Source organism: Tiliqua scincoides, chromosome 2, assembly GCF_035046505.1.
Source record: "Tiliqua scincoides isolate rTilSci1 chromosome 2, rTilSci1.hap2, whole genome shotgun sequence".
Lineage (NCBI taxonomy): Eukaryota > Metazoa > Chordata > Lepidosauria > Squamata > Scincidae > Tiliqua > Tiliqua scincoides.
In genome coordinates, this window is record NC_089822.1 from 18,635,865 (window position 1) to 18,649,826 (window position 13,962).

Below are 13,962 nucleotides of genomic sequence, written 5' to 3' on the forward strand. Positions count from 1 at the left end.
AATCTGAATGGTTTGCTAAAACCATAGGCTGACATTTGGCTAAATATGCTTAGCATAATGACTGGACAGTCCTGAGAAAATTAAAAGCAAGAGTGCTGAAAAATTGCAATAATTGCATTTGTTTTGGAAACAGAAGCTTAGCAGAATTTGTAGACTTGCTCTGGCCTCTCTGTGTTTCTCTGCCTGTACTACAAAATTTCTCCTCTGCTTTGAGACTATGGCTGAGATCCAAAGAGTTGGTTCAAGTATGCTTTTAATGTTCCCAGGAGTTGATTTTTTATTATATTTATTATTACTGAATTAGTATTCTGTTTTTGAATAGCAGATTCCCAGGAAAGACAACTCACAGCACAATCCTATACTTGTCTGCTCAGAAACATAGGCTCCATTGATTTAAACAGAACTTACTCCCAGGTGTGTATAGGATTGCAGCCTCTGTTTCAAGTGCAGCATGCCTTTTGGCAGAGGAGGGGGATTCTGCTATTTGAATAAAAGAGGCCAAAAGGTACAGTGGGCACACAGCACTAATTCCTTGGTCCTTTGGATCTTAGCCCATCTTCCTTAAAAGTCTTGCTGCTCAGCTTTACTGTTAGCGTTCCTGGCAAAACCTTTTCAGATTTGTTGGCTTTGCTCATGTTTGTCCAGAAGCTTTGACTGCCAAACCCAGACACCCAAACCCAGGAAAGAACCAGTGTTGACTTTTCTAATTATTTTCTACTTTTTGTTCTGTTTTGTTTTGCCTGTAAGTGCTTCAATAAAAGCCACTGTGGCAAACATGCTGACCTGGAGGATAACTAGATTGGCAAGATGTTTCCATCAAACATTTACAGCAGGCTTTGCAGTTCAGGGTCATGGAAGCAGCACAGGGAGGTTACTCACGGTTTGCAGAAGAAACCACAGCTGTGATTGCAACAATATGTTAGCCCATTGTCTTGCAAGGTGCTAAGACCCCAGAGTAGTGATGGGCAGCCTAAGCTAATGAGTGTGCCCCATGAGTGGTCCTCCTTTGTGTTAGTGGGTCACAATATCAAGATTGGGCATGTGCACTAACCATGACCCCATAAACACCATGGGAGAATCTGTGCATGGGTAACAGGAAACAAAAGATCTTGTAAGTCATTAATAGAACCCTGATAGGTCTCATGTAGTCCACAGGCCATAGGTTGCCCACCACTGCTGTAGAGAGATTTCACACCAGTGTAGGAGCTGCAAGCATGGTGGAAAGTGATTATTTCAACTGCATGTTGTAATAACTCTCTCTCTTCCTTTTCCAGCCACTTTTCATTGGAGACCACTGTTGATCTTCAACCATGTCTTCTATCTCTCATCATGCTGGGCTAGCCCATTAGAATCAATGAAATGCTTTTGTTGGATCATGTCCAAAGTGTCTAATAACTAGACACTAGTCCTCGTATATACAGCCTTGAAAGTGTGCAGGCAATGGTGGGGTAATCTTAAATGGCAAAGAGAGGTGAAGCAGCTTTTCTAGCAGACAGATCTTCAATGTCTTGCTTCAATGTCCTCTTTCCATAAATCAAAATAAGAATATTCTGAATAATCAAATATACCCAAAGTTCCTTAATTTGCACATGTTAACATAGACTCAGGTTGTTTTTTTTAAGTACAATATATAAACAGGTTTTGATAACATTATCTTATATATTATTTCCAGTACTTAAATGAAGGGTGGGCAAATGGGTCTGTCCCCTCTCCTTTGCTGACAGTCCCGTTAGCTACTCTATTTAGAAAACAGTAAAAGTGGGGCATGATTTGGGTAAAACCAAAGGAAAGTCAAGAGGGACACTTGTGCATGACATAAAAAGGCCCTCCTAGATTTTCCAACAGTCAAGAATTCAAGCACTTTCCCCCATGTTAGCAACACCAAACTATTGCACAAACAGCACCAGAGACATTCTAATGAGGAGTTGGAGGAGGCTTTTTGGTAGAAAAATTGGCTTTGAAGGTAAACTTTCTGAGTCCAGGGGACTGATTAATCAGCACCTATGAAAACTGCAAAGTTCTTATCTCCTGAGATAAGCCCTCAAGGAAATGAAAATTTATGTCAGTAGGAGACAGATAAGATGATGTGCACTAAATAGCCCAACATGATAAACTGCATTTTTCTAACCAGAGAAGAGAGCAATGTTCAGATGCCCCATAAGAGCAAGTATCAATTTCAAATTCTTAACATGATGATGGTTCTGCAATGAGCAGTATAGTTGCTGCTGGTCTCTGTAAGGCAGAGTTTATAGATAGCTTGAGAACTGCCGATTCAACAAGCTGAATGTATGATGCCCATAAGAAGCCTGCTCTTTCTGCTGCCTGCCAAGGACTGCAAAAGCAATGGGATGGTCATGCACTGCAGGACATATCCGGTGGGCCCCATTTAGCTTAATGGACCACAGATTTTACAGGCCTGGTTTACAGGAATAGTTTCACATCCATATCTGAAGCCACCAGCTTTTTGCTGACCTAAGATTCTTAGAAGTCATTGGCTATCACATGTCACTGGGCCTCTTACAAGACAAAATTGAATGTCAAACCCCTGTTGTAGTCTTCCTGCACCGATTTCCTCTCGTGCTGCTCCTTCTGTCTGACATAGTCTTTCCTAGCCTCTCTGTTCATCAAGGTATTGGCTTCTTGCTCTTCACACCTTTTCTCAAGTCTGGCAAAGAATGCAATCCTAACCACACTTTCCTGAGAGTAAGCCCCATTGAACAAAATAGGACTTACTTCTGAGTAGACCTGGTTAGCATTGTGCCCTAAGTGCCCAATCTTAACCTGCGCCAATGCAGTGGGGCCAGCATCCTAAGCATGAATTGAACAGGTTGGAGAATGCCTCGAGGTAAGAACACATTTATCGTCTTACCAGTGGCATAATTAGGGTTTGTGTTACCTGGTGTGGGAGGCCTGTGCGCCACTGTCATGATGGAACTCCACCCATGCAGTGGGAGGGTCAATGTCCCTGGTGGTGACCGTGGTGATCCACCATTGCCACATACCCACTGGTTTTTTGGCTATAACTTTTGATAGAATGGAGATATTTCATCGTAGTTTCTTTCATTGCTTTCTGCATGAAATTATGCATTAAATGATATACATGATGGTATTATTCAAAAATACCAAGATTTTAAAAATTTTGGCCAGTAGTGATGTTATCCCCTTCCGTGCGCATAACCTGGTGTGGCCAGCACCCCCTGAGCATTGCCACTCCCTTTACACTGGGTAAAGGTCCCAGCCTGCTCAGTGAAGCAACTTGAATCTGTGCCTGCTAAATAGCTGGTGCAAGTCCATGTTCCCTTGTGTTGGTTTTTCAGGCCCAGGGGAGAAGGATAGGATTCCTCATGTGCCAGCCAGTGCCTCCAATCCCACCCCCTCCCAGGACCTGATCCCCCCAACCCCCAACAGCCCACCCTGAAAACCCCTCCGTGCCCTGCCCCTCTGTTGCTCAGAGCAGTTCATACCTGCTCCAGCACATTCCCTCTAGCACTGACACCAGCAGGATGGTGCAGGTCTTCCTGGCAGTGCTCCTAACTACTAGGCGGTTGCAAGGTGCTTTCTGGCACATTTGTGACAGCCTAGGCTAGTGCAGCAGTTACTACAATGGCAATAGCATGCGCTCAGTTTTGAAAGCCAAAGGAAGAGAAAGATGAAGTGAGGCAAGGCAAGGCAGAGCAGAGGAAATCCCATGGCAGTGGAAACCAGGTGAATGAGTAGGAGATTAGGGGGGCTCACAGGAGATTGAATGGACCAAAGCAACTCCACCAAAACCCATGTCTCATTTAATTCAGCTAGGACCCCTGGCCCTGGTTACTGTTGGAACTGTAGGCCTGAGTCTTAAAACAAACTGCTGCTGGCAGCACTGTTATGACCCACCTGCAGCCAGGTTGCAACCCACTTCCAAGCCCTGTCCCACCTGTTGAATACCTCCCATTTAGACCAATTCCCACCAGTTGGTCAGTCTCCAAACTGCTCTTCAAACACTATCAAGACCATGGGGTTCCACAAAGGGTGAAAGGGAACCCAGGAAGGAGTTTATGAAGCTCCATAGATTTTTATGAAACTCCAAAGGTCTTAAGCACACCAAGCAATAGATAGCAATCCAAAGTCACCAACCAGTTTGATCTGGAAGAAGATTCCTACAGGAATCACAGTGATGAGGAATATGCCAATTGGCAGGGCAATTTTTCTGTGAGAGATAAAGCAGCTGCCTTAGCAGTTCATTCAAGGTGACCCAAAAAAAGTTTGCCAGAAACATCCAAGGCGCAAATCCTTGTTAATTAATGATTTACCTTCACAGCATGATATGCTGCCTTAATGCACAACCCAGGAATGTTAACAGAAGCACAGAGAGAAATGGTACCAGTATGCATTCTCCCTCTCTCTTCTGATAATTGCACAAAATCTGAGTTGCGCAAACCATGGGGGAGCAAAGAGCTGTGTGGGAACTCCCAGCTAGCCTCAGTGTGACCCATTTTTATTACAGAGCGGATTTCACTTGAACTAATCAACTGGATAAATTCTGCATGTTATTAAATCACAGCTCGCTTCTACGGTTCCCCCCTGCCAATGCAGTGAGGCCAAAATGGTTACCACTGCATCCTGTGGAGGGGGGGGGCAGTTGTGGAGGATAAACCTCTGCAGAGCAGAGAGGTCTATGCAGACCTGGGCTAGTGAAATTGTTGGTGCTGGTCTGCGTGGACCCAAGCCAGAGGATTGGGTCCAAGAGGGAGGCTAGGATTCAGTGACTGTTGCTGCTGCCAAAACCACCCTCTCCCCAGAGCTGATTTGCCCAACCCCTGCCCCATTCTTCCCTGTTTCATCTTTCCCCATCCCCATCGCCACCTGGTTCCACCTTCTCTCTGCCCCACCATTGCCTTTTTCCTCCCTAATTCCACCTCATCTTACCTGCCTTGGTTGGTTCCAACGGGGCTGCTGCCATGCACAGCAGCCTTCCTGCTGGCGCTCCAGACTCTGCATGCTGTCAAGAGTGCTTTCTGCAACTGCAGTCAATGCTGGCAGAACGCATGTTCCACCAGAGTTGGGCTGTCAGTCTTTGTTCATATGGTGGACGTGAAAAACCTTGCCCATGAGTTGCTCGACACCATGAGTTGCTCATGTGATGCAACACACGTCCGATTGGCACCGCTATGCCAGTGCTAGAAAGTTGGTTAGGATTTAGGCCTTATTCATTCATTTAAAATTTCATTTATCCATTTATAAAATTGATTTTTTTCAGCCTGCAAAAATGTGTAAAATATATAAGGCCCTTGTACTAAAAGATTCAGAGACCCCCTAAGCTAGATAGACCATCCATCTGCCTCCAGAATGGTAGCTTCCTATGTTCCAATGAAAGGACTTTCTTGGGCAAACTACGTTTTATGTACACACCTGGCTCTTACATGCTTGTTTTTCCCAAGATAGCAGCTATGGGGGCCTGATCTGAATTGGGAGAAGCAATGCAGGGGAGAGGAAGAACTTCAACCCTTTGCCTCTGCCCCTAACCTAATCCAGATCGCTCTTCCCACAAGTTATTTGCTCCAGTAGTGAAGTATCTACTGATGCCAGTGGCAGCATGGGATCCAGCTCCAAAGACACAGGTCACCTTCCCACAAAGTTCAGTCCTGCTGAAATCAATGGTAAATTGATTTCATGCTGAATACTGATTGGCTGTCACCTCCTGATTCCCTCTGCCCATTTATCTGCAATAGCTAATGTAGCAGCCTACAAAGGGCAAATAACCCTTTCTGCCTCTGCTGTCCAGGCTCTCTAAAACACCCTCAAGGTAACGGAGATGGAGATGCTTGTGAAGTACTTTCCACTCTGGAGAAATGTGCAACATGGATCTCTTTTGGTCCTGTCAATACAGCATGTCCAGGAGGCGATCCTGCTAACCAGGTCCATTGTTTTTAGCCAATTCTATGTTTCTCACGCCGTGAGTTCAAAATAAAACTCAGATTAAGCTGGTTGAACCAGTTCCATTCCCATATTGCAAACAAAAGAAAGGGGAGGCCACAAGTAATACATCTGTTGTCCTTAATGTAGGCAAACATTACTCATTCTGTAGCTGTTGTGTTAATGGTCCTGAGAAGGCTTTTGAACCAGTTGAAAGCAGCACATCTCTGAACTTTTGCCAGTAAGAAACATGAGGCAAAACAGGACGTGATTTCTGCTGACTCTGCAGCTCTGAGTCTCTGCCAAACTTCCTGTGAGAACATGTTTGAGGGAAGCAAAATGTATCTGTGAGATATAATGCTTTGAGTTTTGAGAAACAGGTCATTGGCTACATTTCCAAGGCAGTCAGCAGCTACATTGAAAGGCTAACAAAACCACATTGATGAGTAGCTAGCTAGCAATCACATTGCTTTATCGTTAATAAGATGAATTGTAATAAATTTTTGTAATATTTGAGTCATTAGCCATTGCATGCAATGTGTAGAAGAACGTTGTTAAAATTATGCCTCTGTATGGGAAAGGGAAGAGCAGGAATTCAGCCCTTAGCAACCAGCATCACTCTCCTGCCTCCATCTTGCCAGTTAGACTGGGGTTAAACTGGGATCGTAATTGCTAGCACCCAGTGGCATCTCTAGGGTGTGCTGGGCATGTGGGCCATACTGGGTGATAACATCAGGGGGTGACAGGGGCCAGGCCCATCTGGTCACAGCTCTGTCTTTGGCCCCCAGTGTCGGGCTTTGATTCAAGTTCTGAAAACACACACGCACATCCTGCAGCCACACTCCCTTGTCACCACTGGAGAGGACAGGGCCCCCATGTTGAGTGGTGTGGTTATGCTGGGAGGGGTGGATCTTCCTCTTGCATATGGCATATAGCCCCTATGTCCAGGCTTTGTGGTGGTGGCTTCACATTGGGTGTGTTTGCTGACAGTGCCCTTACCAGCCCACCGGGTGAATTTTCTTATAGCCAGGTAAGCCTCTGTGGCAGCCTCCTGTGGCCTTGTGCTGGGTTCATAGTGACATCACTTTTTGATCCTTTGGTATCAACTCTTCCTATCATTTTGAAGCAGAATTCACCAGATGTTGAATTGATCATAAGAACATAAGAACAGCATAGCTGGATCAGGCCATAGGCCCATCTAGTCCAACTTCCTGTATCTCACAGCAGCCCCACCAAATGCCCCAGGGAGCACACCTGATAACAAGAGACCTGCATCCTGGTGCCCTCCCTTGCATCTGACAGAGCCCATTTCTAAAATCAGGAGGTTGCGCATACACATCATGGCTTGTAACCCGTAATGGATTTTTCCTCCAGAAACTTGTCCAATCCCCTTTTAAAGGCATCCAGGGAGCACACCAGATAACAAGAGACCTCATCCTGGTGCCCTCCCTTGCATCTGGCATTCTGACATAGCCCATTTCTATGTTCACCCCTGTCGGAGGCGAGGGAGTTTGACTGAGGCCGTACTCCTGTCAAACCACAATGCAGGTGTTCTAAGGCAAACTCAGAGAGAACAGAAACCTCTATGGAGTAGAAGGGCAAAAGCTCACTTGCTCTTAATTTTCAGTATGAACACAAACCGGTACCCCCATCTACAAATGGGAGCACACCCCAGGAGTCTTTGCATCAGGAAGAAGAGGAACTGCAATGTAAGCTTTTGGGAGAAAGCCCACTGGTTGCTGGGAAGGATGGGAGGTGAAGCAGCTTCTCCTTCTCACCACTCAGCGATAAGGAGGGTGGGAGGAACTGCTGCCCATAAACTGGAGAGCAGTGCAAGATTTTCGTGGCCAGCATGACTGTAGAGGCCACATTAGAAGCAACAGTGTCAAGTTCATGTATTTAAACACTAAACTGCTCCGCTCATATATAGAAAGAAGCGGAAGAGGCACCTGATTGAGGAGTGAAGAGCCCTTTCCTGACCGCCAGTTCAGTTCTCCACAACCCTTTGCCCAGGCACTTAGCCATGAGTTGGCGTTCTGATCCTAGAAACAATACAGACTGAGTGAAAAATGCTTGGGGAGACGCTATGCAGAAAATAGGGCAGGATAGGGGGCAGAGTGCAAATTGGGTAGCCTGCTATGTAGCTTCACCGGCCTGGATTCATCCCTTTATAATTTTTTTACAATATCAGTCTTAAATCATAAATGATGGAAGAATGCTTAAAAATAAATCAGGCTGCACAGAATCTATTGTTATTGATTGGTTTGCATATATAGAACTTCCAATGTGTCAAGTGCTTTACAAGCTTTCTATTCATTACATGACAAAGGAATGATACAAAAGGTGCTATGATCTGGATGTCTGTAACCAACAGTCCTGGGAAAGAACATCAAGAGACACAAAAATTATGTATCAAAATGATGCAGAAGCTGCAGCTACCAAGTTAGCCTAACAAATTTAAAGAACAAAACTCGTCTGAAGAAAGAACAGAATGTGCTTATGCTGGAGACAGGGCTATGGGTGGCATGGCAGGATCAGGTCCTAAGAAATGTTGCTGAGCAGTGCTGAGGTGTTACCACCGAAACAGTGGCCCACATGAAAATTGGGCTTTCCCATATCTTGAAATTTGATCAAGATTTGCGTATTTTCTCTTCTGTCATTTGCAGTTAATGAGTGTCTATATGACAAGGTCTGATTTCTGGCCATCAGCTGCTTAATGACATCACTTTCTGCTTGATGACATCATTTCCGGCCCTCAGTAGGCACCCTGAATGCTAACTTCGGTCCTCTGTATGAAACGAGTTTGACACCCCTGCCTTAGATGATCTTGTGAAGGCTGGGAAGGCTTCCCTGGGAAGCATGCAAATGTCTGTTACAGGTTTGGAAGACTGCAGTCTAAATGGATAAGAGGTGGAAATGGGACAGAGAAAGCAGAGTGGGAACATCAGGTCCAACTGATGCCAGCATTCTGCATCCACAAGATCTCTTCCAGGATTACATTCTGAGCAGACAGCCTCTGTGAGCAGAAAGAGCAGACCTGGATACAAGTTCAAGAAGCAGACAAGCTGGAAAGCCTGAACAGAGATCTCAAAGAGGAACGAGATAGATGCTGAGCATGAAGCAGTTATTATTGGAAGCACAAGGTCAAGGAAGTTCGTTGGATCAACATTAGACTGCAACTTGGTGGGATGCTTTCTGCTCAAAGAGCCCCTGTGGGGAGCTGTATTTATAATGATGGAATGGGGCTGTGTTGTTGGCCAGTCCCAAGAATGCACTTCCTTGACCTAGGGTCATGCAACAGAGCTTATCTGCTTTTAATCGTTCTCTTCCCTATGGACAAATTCCAAAGGGGAGGCCATGTCAGTTAACTGTTGCACAAATAACAAACAGTTGTCATGTAGTGCCTTACTGTGCATTCCTGTGCATGTCTGCTCAGAAGTAAGCCCCACTGAGTTCAGTGAGACTTACTCTTAGGTAAGATCCAGGTCTACAGAGCTTGTGTCCTGAGTACACTTCTGTACTGCAGCGAGTCATGGACTCTTCGCTCACAACAGGAGAGGAAACTGAACGCTTTCCATATGCGCTGCCTTGGGCGCATCCTCAGCATCACCTGGCAGGACAAAGTTCCACACAACACAGTCCTGGAACAAGCTGGAATCCCTAGCATGTATGCACTGCTGAAACAGAGACGCCTGCGTTGGCTTGGTCATGTCGTGAGAATGGATGATGGCCAGATCCCAAAGGATCTCCTCTATGGAGAACTCGTGCAAGGAAAGCACCCTACAGGTAGACCACAGCTGCGATACAAGGACATCTGCAAGAGGGATCTGAAGGCCTTAGGAGTGGACCTCAACAGGTGGGAAACCCTGGCCTCTGAGCGGCCCGCTTGGAGGCAGGCTGTGCAGCATGGCCTTTCCCAGTTTGAAGAGACACTTGGCCAACAGACTGAGGCAAAGAGGCAAAGAAGGAAGGCCCATAGCCAAGGGGACAGACCAGGGACAGACTGCACTTGCTCCCAGTGTGGACAGGATTGTCACTTCTGAATCGGCCTTTTCAGCCACACTAGACGCTGTTCCAGAACCACCATTCAGAGCGCGATACCATAGTCTTTCGAAACTGAAGGTTGCCAACTACTACTCTTAGGTAAGTGTTTATAGAATTGTAGCCTTGCAGATGTATTGCAATATGAACTTTCCTAGGTTAGAATTAACTGGGTGCACCTGTCAAAGTGAATTCCAGACAATGGATGTTTATTCCACAATAAAATACATTAAGACCAAATGACATGTTACTGTGCACACCTTAACCTGCATGCAGGTTTTCATTCATATAAACAGATTCTGTGGAATGAGCAGGAAAGAAGGTTTCTCAAAGACATACTTTTCTTTGCTCAGGAAGTATGATGGTCCCTCAGTATCTGTGGGGGATCTGTTCCAGGATACGGAATTCCACGGATAATTAAATCCACAGCTGGAGGGCCTCAGAGGACCTCCCGGATGTGGCCACAAGTTTCTAGCGCAAAATGGAAGTGACTTCTGGTTGCATCTGGGAGGCCTTCTGAGGCCCTCCAGTGGCAGGCTCTGCATCAGTGGATTCTGAAATCCATAGATGTTGAGCCCATGGATGAGGACCCATTATATTTCTATGGAGAAAGTTAACATAAATAGTATAAGAGGGGGTCAAAGATTATTCCATGCTAATAGAGTGTATCATATTAGCCCCAGTAATTGTTGAGCAGCAGGAGACTTCTTGGAGTGGCCAGGCCTTCTGTCCTGGCCTGGTCAACAAGGCAGAGGTCCTGGAATGACATCTAGCCCCAGACCCTACTTTAACTGATTTCAGGGATGTGGCATTGGAGAACATATACTTCACACCTGCTTCCTGGCTGGCTGGCTGGCTGGCCAGCTACAGTCCACACCTGATAGGGGAAACTCCATTAGCTAGTCAATGTTTAATAAGAAAGAGAAATAGTCCTTGTGTTCACAAGTGGCTTTTCCAAAGAAGTGCATATGAAAGCACATTGCAGGACCAGAATTTGAGCTACAGCAAATATTTCAGGCACATATTTTGCTGAGGCTCAAATTTCATCAAGTTCACAGAGCAATGCACACAATGTTCCTGTCCCACAGATGTTGTTCATGGTCAAAGGACTTTGGCCAAGGAAGGGGGAGGGAAGCGTGTCCCGTTGCTGGAAAGAGATGAAAATGGAGAAGGATGAGACAGAGCACGTGAAACCACAAGCACAGTCAGAAGAGTAAATGTTTTGAAGACTTGGCGATACAAAGTGTTTTCCAGCCTTGAGAAAAAAATGCTCCTGTAAATAGTTTTGGAATCATTTTGGCATCCTTCCTAGATTAACAAGCCATGGAAAGTGCTCTTCTTGACTTAGACGAGGTGCTTTTTTCCACAACAAGAGATACAGGGTGCAATCCTAACCAACTTTCCAGCACTGAAGTAAGGGCAATGCAGCTCTGAGATAAGGGAAACAAACTTTCCCTTACCTTGAGGAGGCCTCTGTGACTGCCACCCAACTACAGGATGCAGCACATGCCCCATTGGCACAGCTGTGTCAGTGCTGGAAAACTGGTTAAGATTTGGGCCACAATGACATAGGCTGTAATCCTACCCACACTTACCTGGGAGTAAGCCCCATTAACTATTGTGGGACTTAGCAGATGGGCATAGGCTTGGGCTGTTAGGCTCTGCTTCCTGTATTAAGGAAGAACTATATTAAGGAAGACTGACAGCCCAATCCTAAACCAGCTATTGCTGGCAGGACAGGCATGCAACTGTTGCCAAAATGCCATTAGGCATGTTGTGGCAGTGTGGAGGATCCTGGCACAGGCAGAATTGGTTAGTAATGACAGTTTACACAAAGGGCAAAATGGTGTTATAGGCTGATGATGCCCAGCTGCTTGTAGATTACTAAGGGCCCAATCCTATCCAATTTTCCAGTGCAATGGGGCATGCACTGCATCTTGTGATGGGGCAGCAGTCACAGAGGCCTCCTTAAGGTATGGGAACATTTGTTCCCTTACCTTGGGGCTGCATTGCGGCTGCCCTGGTGCTGGAAAATTGGATAGGATCGGGCCCTAAACTCGCACAGGAGCTAGTGGGAAATTTGTATTGTATTGGCAACCTTCAGTCTCGAAAGACTATGGTATCGTGCTCTGAAAGGTGGTTCTGGCACAGCGTCTAGTGTGGCTGAAAAGGACAATCCGGGAGTGACAATCCCTTCCACACCGGGAGCAAGTGCAGTCTGTCCCTGGTTTGTCTCCCTGGCTATGGGCCTTCCTTCTTTGTCTCTTAGCCTCAGACTGTTGGCAAAGTGTCTCTTCAAACGGGGAAAGGCCATGCTGCACAGCCTGCCTCCAAGCGGGCCGCTCAGAGGCCAGGGTTTCCCACTTGTTGAGGTCCATCCCTAAGGCCTTCAGATCCCTCTTGCAGATGTCCTTGTATCGCAGCTGTGGTCTACCTGTAGGGCGCTTTCCTTGCACGAGTTCTCCATAGAGGAGATCCTTTGGGATCCGGCCATCATCCATTCTCACGACATGACCAAGCCAACGCAGGCGTCTCTGTTTCAGCAGTGAATACATGCTAGGGATTCCAGCACGTTCCAGGACTGTGTTGTTTGGAACTTTGTCCTGCCAGGTGATGCCGAGGATGTGTCGGAGGCAGCGCATGTGGAAAGCGCTCAGTTTCCTCTCCTGTTGTGAGCGAAGAGTCCATGACTCGCTGCAGTACAGAAGTGTACTCAGGACACAAGCTCTGTAGACCTGGATCTTGGTATGTTCCGTCAGCTTCTTGTTGGACCAGACTCTCTTTGTGAGTCTGGAAAACGTGGTAGCTGCTTTACCGATGCGCTTGTTTAGCTCGGTATCGAGAGAATGAGTGTCGGAGATCGTTGAGCCAAGGTACACAAAGTCATGGACAACCTCCAGTTCATGCTCAGAGATTGTAATGCAGGGAGGTGAGTCCACATCCTGAACCATGACCTGTGTTTTCTTCAGGCTGATTGTCAGTCCAAAATCTTGGCAGGACTTGCTAAAACGATCCATGAGCTGCTGGAGATCTTTGGCAGATGGGTAGTGACAGCTGCATCGTCGGCAAAGAGGAAGTCACGCAGACATTTCAGCTGGACTTTGGATTTTGCTCTCAGTCTGGAGAGGTTGAAGATAGATAGATAGATAGATAGATAGATAGATAGATAGATAGATAGATAGATAGATAGATAGATAGATAGATAGATAGATAGATAGATAGATAGATAGATAGATAGATAGATAGATAGATAGATAGATAGATAGATAGAAATTAGAAAAGTCTTAGATAGATAGATAGTGGGAAATTAGAAAAGTCTAAAAATAAGGAAAAATAGGTAAAATCATAGGGAGAATACACATCACAGAAAACAGAACAGAGAAGAATCTATAATATAGGGTGGCCAACACACGTTTTGTTATCTTAAAAATTAGACCTATTCTTGGGAATATTTGGGGTGCTGAATCAAAAAATGGCATTGGTTTTGCCCAATTGATAGACGTATTCTTGAATGTTTTTATTTTTTTGCAGTTTGTTTTCTAGACAAAAATGAGTAGTGCAGAACACAATGTTATATGTTCTTATTCCAAGAGTGCATTTTTATAAATTATTATTGCTTTAAAAGTGATATAGGTGGCATAGTGTCAGTAGGTGCAGCCAATTACTAGCCATGGACCTTCCCAGTCCAGCCCAACCAGCCTCCAGTTATCAATATTTAGAGATGGTAGAAAATGGTTTTATTTTTTCACAGATTTTGAGTTTTTTGTTTTTTACAAACATGAGAGGTGCAGAAAGCAGTGTTTTATCACCAAAAATAATCACACATAAGTAAGTAACTGTGGATAGGCTAGCAGCCTAGGAACCCAAGCCTATGCCTGTCTACTCAGACTAAGGCTGCAATCCTAACCACACTTTCCTGAGAGCAAGTCCCATTGAACAAAATAGGACTTACTTCTGAGTAGATCTGGTTAGGCTTGTGCCCTGAGTCCCATTATATACAAAGGGGCATACTCCCAGGAAAGTGTG